The sequence below is a fragment of the Notamacropus eugenii genome, chromosome 1 (genome assembly GCF_028372415.1).
Source record: "Notamacropus eugenii isolate mMacEug1 chromosome 1, mMacEug1.pri_v2, whole genome shotgun sequence".
NCBI lineage: Eukaryota > Metazoa > Chordata > Mammalia > Diprotodontia > Macropodidae > Notamacropus > Notamacropus eugenii.
Window position 1 is genome coordinate 614,636,729 of NC_092872.1, and position 14,658 is coordinate 614,651,386.

At 40.9% G+C, this 14,658-nt stretch overlaps 1 non-coding gene across 1 annotated transcript; it reads left to right on the top strand.

Moving 5' to 3' along the window:
* Positions 1–13,874: 13,874 nt before the first annotated feature.
* On the top strand, positions 13,875–13,979 carry LOC140521750 (U6 spliceosomal RNA). Its single transcript, XR_011973052.1, has one exon. It is a non-coding gene; the product is annotated as a U6 spliceosomal RNA (small nuclear RNA).
* Positions 13,980–14,658: the final 679 nt, after the last annotated feature.

Genomic DNA, 14,658 nt, shown 5'->3' on the forward strand with positions numbered 1-14,658 from the left:
TAAATCTGTGGTCCATAGAGGTCGGTGAATATATTTTAAAGTCTATGAATTTGATTTTTTTAAAAAATATTTTGATAGCTGTATTTCAGCATGCTTGATTTCTGTCATAATCCTGTGAATTTAAAAAACATTTCACTAAGAAAGGGTTCATAGGTTTTAGTCAGACAGCCAAAGGTTAAGAACTTCTGGTATAAAGTAATGATATTTTAGGTTGGTGGGGTTGGGCCAAAGTAGCATAAATGGGGCTGAGATCTCCAATATCCTTGGGGCTTAAGGGAATCAGAAAACATCTTTGCTTGACACAAAGGCAAGATCACCACTTTTTTCTCTTTATCAATCCTGAATCAGGTCAGGTAATCAATTTCCTTAGCCCCACTGCCAAGCATACGCACCCTGAGGGGTGAGTAACCCCCAGCTGAATAGCATACTCTGGGAGCAGCCCAGTGTGCTCCATTTATCACCTAGGAAGCACCAACACCCCGGGCGTCAGGGGCTGTAAAGTCCCAAATGGGAAGGAGGAAAACACCTAAATGTATGCTAGCTTCCCCTGAGTATCAGTATGCATGGCCTCCAGCTCCCTGGGCATTCAGGATCATGACTCAGAGCTCCCGCTGTCAGTCGTCAGGCACAAGGGGGTCTCGTATGGAGAGAGACAGGCCTAAGATCAAAAAGAAAATCAGAAGGCAGTGAGGGAAAACTCTGATCCGAATTCTTGAGCCTCTGTTCAAAATCAATCAGCATTCCCTTTGCTCTCCCTGCTTATCCTCCATTTCACCTTCCTCTCCAACTCTCCCATTCAAATAGCTGAGACAACAGAGGCCCTGGAAGTTAGCTAATTTGGGTTAGATTTTGGCTTTGGCCCCGTAAGATAATGGGCACCCTGGGCTATGCCTGCTTCATCTCTGGGTTTCGTTTTCTCTTCATTTGAACGATACCTTCGCAGAGAAGGCTTGTTGATTTGGAGCTGCAAAGGGCTTCAGGGCCACATAGTCCCATTTCCTCAAATTGCTGACGGGGAGGCCCAGTTTGAAATATTTGCCCAAAGTCACCTTTAAGGGACAGGATTTGTACACGGGTCCTCTGACTCCAGAGACAGTGCCCTTTTCACTCTTCCATGACTCCCAGGGATGCTGTGGAAAGCCTTTAGTAGGCCTGTACGCACTACATAAATAGGATCCTTCATCATTCTTTAAGGTCCAGCTCAAGCTCCATCTACTCCATGAAGCCTTCCATTACTGCCCCTTTCTCCTTTCCCTCCTTTGGCCCTATCATCCTGGAGCCTCCATTGTCCTTTAGGCTATCTTGTATTGTTACTTCTCTCAGGTTTACCTCTCCCTACCTAGATCATGAGTCCCTTACACAGCCACTGGCTTTTATACAGCTTTGTATCCCCAGGGCCTCACCTGGTTCCTTGGACACAGACCCATAAATGCTTCTTGGAGCTGATAACGATGGTCTCTATAAAGCCCTTTGCTGTCCTAAGAGAAAAAAAGGCCATTGTGTCAAAGAAAGTGTAGCTATGATTCTCAGAAGAAGGTCACTCTTGGCTATCTATTTTCATCCCTCCCTTCCAAGAGAGTTGTAAAGCTGTTGCTATTCAGCCTATTTCTTCCAAAGACCAAGCTCTCTCTCTCTCCGTCTCTCCCCCTCTCTCCCTCTCTCCCTCTCTTTCTCTCTCTCTCTCTGTCTCTGTCTCTCTCTGTCTCTCTCTCTCTGTCTCTCTCTCTCTCTGTCTCTCTCTGTCTCTCTCTCTGTCTCTCTTTCTGTCTCTCTCTCTCTCTCTGTCTCTCTTTCTGTCTCTCTCTCTTTCTCTCGTGTGTGTGTGTGTGTGTGTGTGTATCTGTGTGTATGTGTGTGAAGCAGGGAAAGGGAAGGTGACCAGAAGATACTAGGAGATGGTGTGAGGCAGACTTAAAACAAGGCTGAGCAGATCCTGGACCTAAAAGAAAATGGGGTTGGCTTGGTGAGGACACATGTATGGGTTAGAACAACATCCATACTTTTATTACCATCAGAGTACTTCATTTACACCATGATTTCTGAAAGCTCTGAGAGTAAATTAGACTTTATTCATCAAATATCTCCTCATCAAAATATGAGGAGATGGACTGCTCCTTAAGATGGAGTGGGCTGGTAAATTTGTAACAACCACTTCTCTGGGGGAAAAACATATAATGATACAATCTACATTATTAAACTTGTCTACAACATTTTTTAAGTCTAGACAATCTACAAAACAATAAATAAAACCATGATATGTGGGATTTTCTAGCTTCAAGGGTTTAAATGCTACTGAAAATTTAACATTTTGCTCTTTGGTTGGTACAGGTGGTTCAGGTCCACCCCCTATTTTAGCATGAATTTTTAGATGAAGAGGTTGGGGGCAGGAAGTTCAAATCACAGGACCATAGATTTAGAACTAAAAGGAACCATAAAGATTGTCAGGTCCTTGGGTTCTTAATCTAGTGTCCAGGAGCCAGGTCAATTTCAAGGGGTCTATTCACTTGAATGGGGGGAAATTACATCTTTATTTCAAAATAATTGACTTCCTTCGTAAGTCTATTTATTTTGCTTTATGCATTTAAAAACTTTGTCTCAAGAAGGGTCCTGAAAGCTTCACCACACTGCCAAAGGGCTCCATGATGAAAAAAAGAGAAAAAAATTAAAAAATCCCGAGTCCAAACCTCTCTTTGGGAACATGGGTGGGGCGGTGGGGAGGAGGGAATGAGTGCCCAGAGTGGTTAAGTGATTTGCTAGAGATGTACAGGTAGGAGTTAGCAGAGCTGAGAATTTGAACTCCAGACCTCTGACTCCAGAGCTAATATTCTTTCCACCACACTATGTTGCTTGTTTTCTGGGCCTATCATCTAAGGGGCAGTAGCTTGACCCTGTGGGCCAGAAGGGGTAGACAAGTGAGCTCAGTAAGGAGGAAGAATAGATACCAATCTCATTTAAAGGGTCTAGTCCAAGGGAGGTACCATTGCTCAGAAAAATATACTCTGTCTGACCTATATCTGACATTCCACCATTGGATATTCACTCCTTTGAGTCTTAAAGGACTTTTAGATCTTCATTGTTGTTAAGTCATGTCCAACTCTCTGTGATCCCATTTGGGATTTTCTTGGCAAAGATAGTGCAATGGTTTGCCATTTCCTTCTCCAGCTCATTTTACAGATGAGGAAACTGAGGCAAACAGGGTTAAGTGACTTGCCCAGTGTCACAGAACTAGTAAGTGTCTGAGGCTGGATTTGAACTCAGACCTTCCTGACTCCAGGCCTGGCACTTTATCCACTGTGCCACCTAGCTGTCCAAATGTAAACAAGTAGCCCTTATTAGCTAATGTCCCTCAGCAGTATTTGGGTTGGGTCAGAGTCTAGAAGGGAAGGAACAAGGACAGAGAATCCCTTAGAGAGTCATTCCCATGCTAGCCAGTACCCTAATTCAGGCCCTAAATGTATCTATCCTAATTGATTTTCCTATCTCCAGTATCTCTATCATCCATCTTTCACATCCAGACAATCTTCCTAATGCACAAATCTGATCCCATCAATTCAGTCATAAACTTTCAGCAGATCCCCATTGTCCTTAGAATAAAATACAAGCTCCTTAGCCTAAGCAGTCAAGACCCACCCTAACCTGGCCCTTACCACTTTGTTGTCCTTGTCTCAATCTACTTTCTTCACAGGGCAGTGGAAAGAAGGTTGAATTTTGGGTCAATAAGAGGACACAAGCTTGAATTCTTGCTCCACTAATGACTACCTATGTGACTTTGGGCAAACCTCTTAACCTTACTAGATTTACTTTTCATCTACAAAATGGGAATTAGGTCAAAGCTCTAAATCTATGCTTCTATGACCCTAATTTGTACTTTTGCCAAAATTGCACTATTGCCAGTTACCCAGCTTCATCCTGGACTACATCATCTTCATAGCCTTTCCTCAGTTTTCTTCGCCTGGACTTTGCCCCTTCCCCCACTGTAAGTCCCACCTTTATCTAGTAAAATCCTATCTGGGAAGGCCCAGATCAAGCATCATTTCCACAATACAGCCTTCCCTGATCTGAGACCTCCATTATGGACACTTTCTTGTACAGTGAGGGAACCATAAGCTCATCAAGATTCCTCCTTCAATCAAGCTACAAGGGACCTCAGAGACCATTTATTCTAAACCCTGTATTTACAAATGATGAAACTGAGGCCCAGAGATATTAAGTGGCTGATAGTAAGTGACAGAATCTCAGATTTAAGCCTGGAAGTTGTCTTAGAAGTCATCAAATCTAAACCTCTCAATCTACAAAGGAAGAAACTGAGGCAAACAGGGTTAAATGGCTTGTCCAGGGTCACATAGCTAGTAAGTGTCTGAGGCCAGATTTGAGTTCAGGGAAATGAGTCTTAACTGACTTCAGACCCAGCACTCTATCCACTGTACCAATCACCTAGCTGCCCTTGAAGGCATCTTAGAAGTCATCAGATTTAAGCCTCTCATTTTACAGATGAGAAAACTATGGTCCAGAAAGGATATGACTTTCTCAAGGTAACACAGCTAATGAGTGTCTCAGAATCAAGTCTTCTTGACTCAAAGTCCAGAAGTCTATTCCCTACATTAGCCATCTAATCGCATGGAAAGAGTATCAGACTTGGAATTAGGAAGATCTAGAATTCTACCTCAGACATACTTAGTAACCCTAGGAAAATCATCTAACTTCTGTGAGCCTCAGTTTCTCCATCTGTAAAACAAGGTTGTAATAATAGTACCTACCTCAACATTATTGTATGGATCAAATAAGAGAATAATATACATTTATACATGTGTGTATGTATACATGTACATATACGTATGTATGTATACATATATAAAAGGTTTTGCAAACTTCACATTCATATATTAACTCTAGTTATCATCATCCTGGTAATTATCATGCTCTACCCCTCTTGCACAGCTCCTGTGATACTAAGGCCTGCACTCTTGCCATTGTATCACTAGCCTTCTCCCCTAACCTTCTACCCCTTATGCTGTCCTATGCAATACAATCAACTTTTATCATTTCATGAACCCCCGTGCAGCTCTTGGGCTATCTGCTTCCTCGTGCTATTATGGGATCAATCCAAGTCATCATCCAGTTGTGTCTGCTCTTGATGTTTCCTATGCCTGTTCTGTAGTCACTTATGAGGCTACAAATTCAATATCTGCTACATGAGGATCAACCTAGCTAAGTAAAAGCATGAAGCCCTTTATCCATGATATGGCCACCAGGTGATAGATGAGTCATTGGGTCATAGCAACCCATGAAAAGTTCTGGATAATTTGCTTCCAGCCTCCTTAGGTTTCAATTAGTGCAGATGAGAGGGCACATGGTAGAGTAGAAAGATTAAAAACATGGCTAAAATTGGAGCCAGAAGACCTGGGTTTGAATTGGTTCTGATTTGTACTATCTATGTGGGGTTGGGCAAGTCACTTGACTTCAGTTTGCCTCAGTTTCCTGAAAATCAACTTCCTCATCTATAAAAGGGGTATGATAATACTGACACTATCGTGACTTGGTATCAGGAAGGTCTACATTCAAATCTGGCCTCAGACATTTCTTATCTATGTGACCCTGGGCAAGTCACTAACCTCGGTTTGCCTCAGTTTCCTCATCTGTAATATGGAGATCTTAGTAGAATCTACCTCTTGCAGGGTTGTTGTGAGGATCAAATGGGAAAACCTTTCTGCAACCATTTTGCAAACCTGCAGGTGCTTTATAAATAATGGCTATTATTATTGTCATTATATGTTTCAAAGGGAAATTGCAATGAAAGTGCTATAGAACTACGTATTCATTATTTTATGCGTTGTCTTCCCAAATTAGAAGGTGACCTGGAAAGCAGGGAACATCCTGACTTTCTCATAGCATAATAAGTTCCAATAAAGGCTTTTTTCATTCATTCATTTATTATCATACAAAATTTCATTGACTTAAAGTAACATTAGGGTCCTAAAATTGGTTCTGCCATGAAGAAGCTGAGTAACCTAGGGTAAGTCACTTAACTTTTCTGGACCTTAGTTTCATAATTTTTAGGACATGTCTCTCAAATGAATGAAGTGTCAGTAGAGTTTGAAATATTAGGACACACTTTGTAAATGTATAGGGGAATTAGAAATCATTTATATCCCTTTAATGTACTTTCCATATTTTGCTTTGCATTAATTATTTGTGTATATGTCATATTTCCTAATAGATTCTAAGCATTTTGAAGGCAAAGCTTCCCAATCTGAACACAGTACCATATCCATAATATATACCCAGTGCTATAACTAGGATGGGACTGCCAGGATCTTGTCCTAGAACAAGAAATTTAGAGGGTGCCCAAAATGCACAAACCCCACTCTTCAGCAGTTTAGATTTCTTGTAGCTTTCCAGTGCACTTTGTACCCCTACCTATGGAATTCCAAATGATCGTTTTGCTCCTGCCTTCCTCCCATTCATCCCCTCACCCATTGTAACCTCCTGCTACTATTTGGTCTATGTATACAAATTGCTCATTCTAGTTTTGGAGGCACTTAACCCATGTTTGTTGAATTAAAGCAAATGACAGAAGGCAAGTCTCTTGCCCCTGAAACCTTCCTAGCCACTTCTTGGAGGAAAGATCTCCAGAAAAGGATTTTCATTATCAGGGTTCTCAAGAAAGTGATAAGAACGATGCTGATGCTGATGATAATGGTGATGAAGACAACCGACATTTATATAGCATCTATTATGTTCCAGGCACTATGCTAAGTACTTTACAGCTATGATCTCATTAATATTTTATTATCTTATTTGATTTTGAGTTCCCTACCCCAGATGGTAGGAAGGGAGAGTTCTTGCTTGCCCTGCAGCCCACAGAAGAGGTAGATGCTCCTGTCAAGGGCTTGAGATAAACCACTATCTTCTCCAGCTCTGTGTCCAGCCTGGGCTGAAGCTTTCAGGAGAGAAGCTACCATAGCAATATACCAATATAGGATTGCATGCCCTGGGCTGCCCTCTAAATCATCTCAGCCAATCAAGCACTTAATGTTCTCGGCTGCTCAAGAATGTTGCACCTCACCGCTGCCCATGTATCTTTCAAGTTTTATCTCCAACATCTTATAAATCATCCATTAAATACCTCCCCACTAATGTGCAGGCCTGTTGTTCCCAGCCAGAGCTGGAGAGTGCACAAATCAGTTTTACTGCATATTAGTCCTGCCCAGTGGGCTAAAGAAAAGAGAAAAAAAAAAAATTCTCAATGGACCCAGCTGTAATGGCTGGCAACACCTGAGAGGTCTAGAGTGGAATGCTGTAAAGACTGATGTTGAGCCAGGAAGTTGTGGCCCTCCAAGGTTCATGCGCCCAATTACTTAGACTCATACCAAAGGTTTTGCTTGCCACAGCCCTATGAGGTAGGTTGTTGGGGTGGCATCATCTTCATTTTACAGATGAGGAAACTGAAGCCCAGAGAGACGTTACGTGATCAATCCATTCAAGGTCACCTAAGTGGCAAAGCCAGGCCTAGAAGCCAGGTGTCCCAATGACATGTCCAGTGTCCTTTCCCCAACACCACACTGTTACTAGGTTTTTTGCTTCAGTTTAGTAGGAATATAATAGCAAGATTAACCAGACCTGAAGCCTAACCTCCCCTGAAGTAAAATGGAGAAATCAATGGGGCATCCTTCAAATATACTATCAAGGAGGCAAGGGTGGGGAAATGGAAGAATCTGACCATGGGAATCAGGTAATTAATAACGAGAATAAGAATCTGGTCGGCTCATGTGTAGACAGCACTTGACAGATTTCTTCCTTTTTAGAAAAAATTTATTTACTTTATTTTTAATATATGGAATAAAACAAGCATTTCTATTACACAATAATAAAGAAAGATGATTGCACATGATACTGCAAATCTATTATGTGCAACTTCAGCACTTGACAGATTTCAAAGAACCTTCATGGGCACTGTCTCATTTAATCTTTGTACCAATCTTGTGAGGTAGGGAAGCTAGATATTTTTATCCCTCTTTGATGATGAAGAAACCAAGACTCAGAGAAATTATAAACAGGGAAGCTTATAGATACAGGCAGGGAAAGAAGTAAAGAAGGAAGCAGAGTACTAAAGTAGAAAGGTTATTGGAGTTCTAGTCTCAGTTCTGTGAGTATGTAATCTGTGGTAAGTCTGTCTCACCTTTAGGCCTCAGTTTCTCTGAGTCATTTCTATTAAATTACTGAATTACACTAGATCAGAGGTTCTTAATTAACCTGGGGTTCATGAATTTAGTTTAATAACATTTTGAGAACTATATTCCAAAATAATAGGTTTCCTTTGTAATCCTGTGTATTCTATTTTGTGCAATTAAAAACATAATTCCTAGAAGGGAACTCTAGGCTTTATCACACTGCTAACAGGATCCATAACACATAAGAAGGTTAAAGACCCCATGCATTAGATGCTTTCTGAACCTACTTACAGCTGTAGAATACTTTGTAGAATTTTTTATAGAATTCTTTAATTTTTTTTCTTTTTACAAACCAAAATTTCTGACTCATTTACTCTTTGTTACAGGGAATTCAGATTAAGGAGGTTTACAAGATTATGTATAAGGAGTTGAGAGAGGCATTGGAAGTCATCTGGTCCAGCCCCCTCTTTGTAGAATGAATTTCACCACTTGGGATTGAATGTGAGAAGACTCAACCTTGGATACAGGCTGAATGGGTAGCTGCTGAGGAGTCATGACTGGGAAAACACCACTTGAATCTACCTGCCTTAAAATATCCCTGCCACCAGCCTTCAGTACATCCTTCAGTACAACTCTTCTTTTGAGTTAAGGCCTTGTTTCCAGAAGACCTTTGCAAAAATAGATATGTGATCATAGAGAACATGAAGATGAGGCTTTAAATGCCACAACTTATTTCACTGTCACTTCTAAAAAGCTGAGGAAAAAAGTAGCAGTTTAGCTGAATCCATCCAGCATATCCCAGGGATATAAGATCATTTATGCTTATGCTAATGTAGGCATAGAGGAAAAATAGAGATCACAGGTCAGTAGTTGTATTTCTTGGAGATGTTCTTTGAGAGAAATTGTGCGGACCCTTAAGAGGATAAAGGAACCACAGAAGGATGCCAACTTTGGAGGTGGGTTAGGTGAAATTGTGAAGACACTTGGCACTTTGTTCAGGTGATGAGAGCAAGATGGTTATTAAAGAGAGCATCCAGGACTTGCTGAAAGCTGGAGATGTCACACAGGAGGTATTGTTGAAAGGAGTCAGCTCCAGGAACTTTTCATTCAGGAAAACAGGTTAGTATAGGTGGAGAGTTCCCAAAGAAGAAACCCAGTTCATGTGGTTTCAGTCTGAAAGCACTGGGTACATGGGGCCCAGGGAAAATGGGGCTTTACTTTCTCAGACACTAAAAGCATGAAGAAAACTGGTTTTGAACTTGTACCAGAGGGCAGAAATCAAGATGAACTACAAATAACCATAAAAGTCTGAGGTATTTGTGCAACTCATACCTTACTGAAATAAGTAATATGAGACTAGGAATCTGTTTAATTCCTGTGTCACCGACTCATGAAACAAAGGGTCTGGTTATAGTTTGGGGATTTTCTCACTCTGTTGGCTCATAACAACCTCCTTTTCAGGAAATCCTGGGGAAAAAAACATTTTAATTACATCTACCCTGCAATATACTGAGAGCAACTCACAATACTGTGGAAGCCTTTTATTAAAAGGAAACAAACAAAACAGATCCTTGAATAAGCAAGTATCCATCCCAAATATGTAGGTAAATAAAATCACTTTATCACTTAAAAGCCCTGCAGGTTCAGTGCTTTCTGATGGAGCTCTCTCAGAAATCCCTGGTGAGATTGTTGCTTCAGGCCAGTCAAGGGATGCTATATGTCATCAAGCTCTCTGTCTCTCATTCCAGCTTTCTGGTGTTCAACCTGCTGCTCTCACCTCTGTAGCATCACTGTCTTGTTTAGCAAGTCATCCAGGCAATGTGAGGACAGGTCTACAGGGTTTTCTAGCCTAAGAAAGGTACCTCCCACCCTCAACCTCAACTGATATAAGGCACCAAAAGTTCTAACTCTACTATTCCATCATTTGAGAATGCCTACCCCTTTGACCGAGTTGGAGGCCATCTGCAGCCATCTTGATCATCTGTGTCTTGCCACTGGAACAAGATGTTTCCAGAGGAGAGAGTGAGACTGGTGACTACCCAGCCCTGTCTAACTTAAATCCAATTCACTTGCAAATCATGGCATCATCTTCCTGATGTCATGGTCCTCTTCAACAACAAAGGACAAACAACCACAACAACTTTGAGTGACAACATCAATCTAGTAGTCAAAGATGTTTGCACATAGGTGTGTTGAGTCTCTGCCAGGCTCCTTGAAGAGAAGGGTCCTTGAAGAATCCTGGATTCTCCAGAGGAGAACCTCTTTACCACACATGCTTTCTAATATTTGAGCTCACATTCTTCTGGACTCTAACGTGTACATGTGGGAAAGTGTGTCCCAGACTTTGGAAGGGGATGAGATGTAATAGCTGTTATTATACTCTTAGTAAATGCCCTCATACTTTAGGACCAGAGGGAAGGTGTAGTAAAATACTTTCTGGGGACCCAACCTGCCTATGGGAGTGAGAGGTCAGAGAGGTGAGTCCAGAAGAGGTTTTGTAATAGACTTTCTGTGTCATCTCTATATGTAAATTGAGGGCAGAGCCTACAATCTCTCTTCTCTGTCATGATTATCAGCATTCTCTTTGCATCGGCTCTCCTCTTCTTTCCTATCCTTTACTCTCTCCTAATCGTTAGCCATGCACATCTTAGACATGCTCCTATCTATAGCCTCTAATACATAAATTTTGATAGATTTGGAGTTGGAAGAGACCTTATAGGCCATCTAGTCCCAATCCATTAATTTTGCTAATGAGGAAATTAAAGCCCAGAGAGGTTTAATGATGAACCTAATTCATACAAATAGTAAGTAATATATTTCCTTATGCAGCATCCATGGAGCTAAGCATGAACTCTGATTTCTTTCAACTCCCTGAAGAATACCCCAAATGCTTTCTCTGTTTGTGTCATATATTTGTAGCCCATATGAGCTCTAGGATATCCACTCCCGCTTAACTGCTGGGTTGCCAGAGATTAGCTGGCTACATATCCCACTCAGGATTCTAGGGGTACCACAAAGGGTCAATGAGGTGGCTTTCTTTAATGTCACTGACTCGAATCCCTACTAGCATGCTCCTCCTGATGATTATCAATTGAAAATTATTTAGTCAGGCTGAGTAGCTTTAGTAGCTTTTAGAAAGGAATATTTACTAAAAACAATTTCTACAAATTGTTCCCCCAAAATCTGTGACACACTTTCTCAGAACAGCACACATATTCCAGGGGAAAGTGGACTCAGGTTTGGAGAATATATGTGGCCAACAGGCAACTCCCAGTTCCTGGTTGCTAGAAGTTTTCTCCTATTCAGGGATGCTCAGGAAGTTTCCTTTAAGGATGGTATAGTCTCTCTGATGGACTCCTTATAGGTTCATACATCTAGCCTGCCCTTGGCTCTTCATAATGCCACCATTGCCACAAACTGATCCCGGGAATGTCATTTTAGGACACTGAGAGGAAGATAAGAAGTCCAACATCTTATGAAAGATACTCCTCTAGTCAAAGAGAGATGGGAAGGAGAGCTGACTAAAGACAAAGGGGAGATTCTTTCCTTCCCCCCTATGCTTTCCAGGTGGTTCCTCCTCAGGAATATATGAGAAAGTGACACATCCCAATTCCTGGAACCTACCTCTTTCCTAAACTTACTTGATAATTCGTAGATGATCCTCAGGTCACAGAGCAGGGTAAGATTTCATCAGCCTGTTGAATATAATTCATGTGTAGCATTCTAATTTGAAATCCTCTTCATAATTAGTGTAAGGTCTTTTGGTTGGCTGATTGGTCCAGACAAGTTCTTACCTAGTTAAGTTATCAAGAGCTAAAACGGGGTAGGGTGGTTTCGGTCCCATACACGTCTGTGCTTCACAACTGGATTGTAAATATCTTTCAGGGCAGAAATGACATTTTCTGCTCTACTAGTGTCCCCCATAGCACTTCATACTAAGGGCTGGGCATAGGGCAATGACTCAATACATACTCATTCAATTGAGCTAACTAGAACTGACCTCTGTGTCTCCTTTAATCAAACTGAATGCTACTGCCCTTAGGGATCAGCTAATTCAGCCTCCCAATATGACAGAGGAGGAAATGGAGGCCCAACAAGGTTAATGTTTTTTGAACCCACATTGATAGATACAAGAATGATAGGATTAGAGAATAGGATAAAAAGTCAAAGCCTTAGAGATCATCTCTATATTAATCCCCATTTCCAGATAAGGAAAAAGAGACCCAAATAGATAAAGGAGAGCTACCTGTGATCAAAAAGTTAGCAAGCAGTGGAGCTAGGCTTTGGATCCAGATGAGCTAATTCTTAATCCAATGCTTCTTCTACCATACTAGGCAGATTTCACTCAGAACAGAGAAATTGACTTCTAAAAACTTGTCTAGCTTGTAGAAGCCTGACCCTAGAGGGAGGAGCACCATGCAGGGAAGCAAATCCAGTGTGTCTTCCTCAGTTCTCCCACTAACTTACTTGGGTGACCTCTCTGGAATTCTTTCCTCCTCTATAAAATGAAAGGGCAGGTGGAAGCAGAAAATCTCTGAAGTGCCTCCCCACTCTAATATTCTAAGTTATCTATCATTCCAAGAAAGGAGATACCCCCAAATTAAGCCATCATTATAACCCTTAGCTAATAAGAGTCGACTTTTCCTTTCAAAAAATCTAGTCATACATCACTACCCACACCCTAAGCAGCTCCTTTGTCAGTAGAAATAGGGCTTCTGCCATATCCCTTGTATGAAATATTTGCCCAGCCTGTGGCAATCAGCAGTTGTTAGAGCAGGACTGAGCGTGAGGGGCAAATGTGTTAGAATTGTACAGCTGGCTGTTGCTGCCATCTGATGGACCTTCAGTCTTTCACATGCAAGCTTGGGACCATGCCCAGACCAAGACTGCCTGGTTACTCATGGGATGGACGATGGATCACAGCAAGTGCCCTTGTTTGTTATTTACACGACTGTCCCCAGGACCCCATACGTTACACTGAACCCTATTTCTGGTGTAATTGAGATTTTTAAGTTAGATGCATGAGGGTCCCACATCTAATCACTCACCCAGCATTACCAGGCTCTAGGCTCCAGGCCAAGATTTCAGAAAGACAATAAATATTGGTACTAAAACTAGCCTGTCAGCCCCTTGGACAAGTTTTCTGGGAGCCAGAGGATATTGTGGCCTGGATGTGTTAGGATTTCGTGACTTCTTGTCTTCTCTGCCATTGAACCTGCTACCACTGAAGACCTGGGAGGGCAAGATAGGAGGAAGGAATAGGTTTTGGATGCTCCAATCAGTGCGAAGATATAGCAAATTCTGCCTGCATTATGTCTACAATCACTGACTGGGCCTGGAAATGGTGCCTTTGGCACTATCCATAGCTCTTTGCTCTCTCTCACCCATAGCTGCCAAATCTTGGCTGTTTTCACCTTCACATCATTTCTCACATCCAACCTCTTCTCTCTACCCAGACAGCCAGCACCTCTATTCAGGCCCTCATCACCTTGTCACCTAAGGTTTTGTAACAGTCTCTTAATGGGTCTCCGTGCCTCAAATTTCTTCCCATTTCAGTCCATTTTTCCACACCGCTGCCAAAGCAATTTTCCTTAAGGGAAAATCTGGCCATTTTACTCCCCTACTCAACAAACTACAAACTACATTGACTTTCTTATGCTTCTAGAGTCAAATATAAACTCTGTTTAGCTTTTTAAGCTAAATATGCACTTTGGTAGCATGCATGCGAAAACTGAAATGATACAGAGAACATTAGCATGGTCCCTGTGCAAGGATAACATGCAAATTTGAGAAGCATTCCATATGTTTCCAGGAAAATAGGACTGGTTTATAGCAGGAAAATTATAAACATAATTGACCATATTAATAACAAAAATCATGTTTTTGTCAATAGATGCAGAAAAAGCTTTTGATAAGACACGCCATCTATTCCTGTTTAAAAAAGAACACTAGAAAACATAGGAATAAATGGAACCTTTCTTCAAATGATAAGTAATATATTTATAAAACCAAGAGCCAGCATTATTTACAATGAGGATAAACTAAAGATGAGCTTTTCCAATAAGTTTGGGTTTTAAAAAACACAAATAGTATAAAATACTTGAAAGTCTACCTTCCAAAACAAGTTAGAATTATATGAAGACAATTATAAAACACTTCACAAAAATAAAAACATATCAAAATAATTGGAGAAATATTAATTGCTTATGGGTAGGCAAAGTCAATATAATAAAAATGGCAACACTACCTAAATTAATTTATTTAAGTGCTATACCAATCAAAGTATCAAAAAATTCACTGTCTAAATTAATTCACTTAAGTGTCATAACAATAAAACTACCAGAGAATTACTTTAGAAAGCTAGAAAAAATAACAAAATTCACCTGGAAGAACAAAAGGTCAATAATATAAGGAAATTAATGAAAAAAAATTTGAGGAAGAAGGAGGCCTGGTCATACCAGATCTTAAACTATACTACAAATCTGTA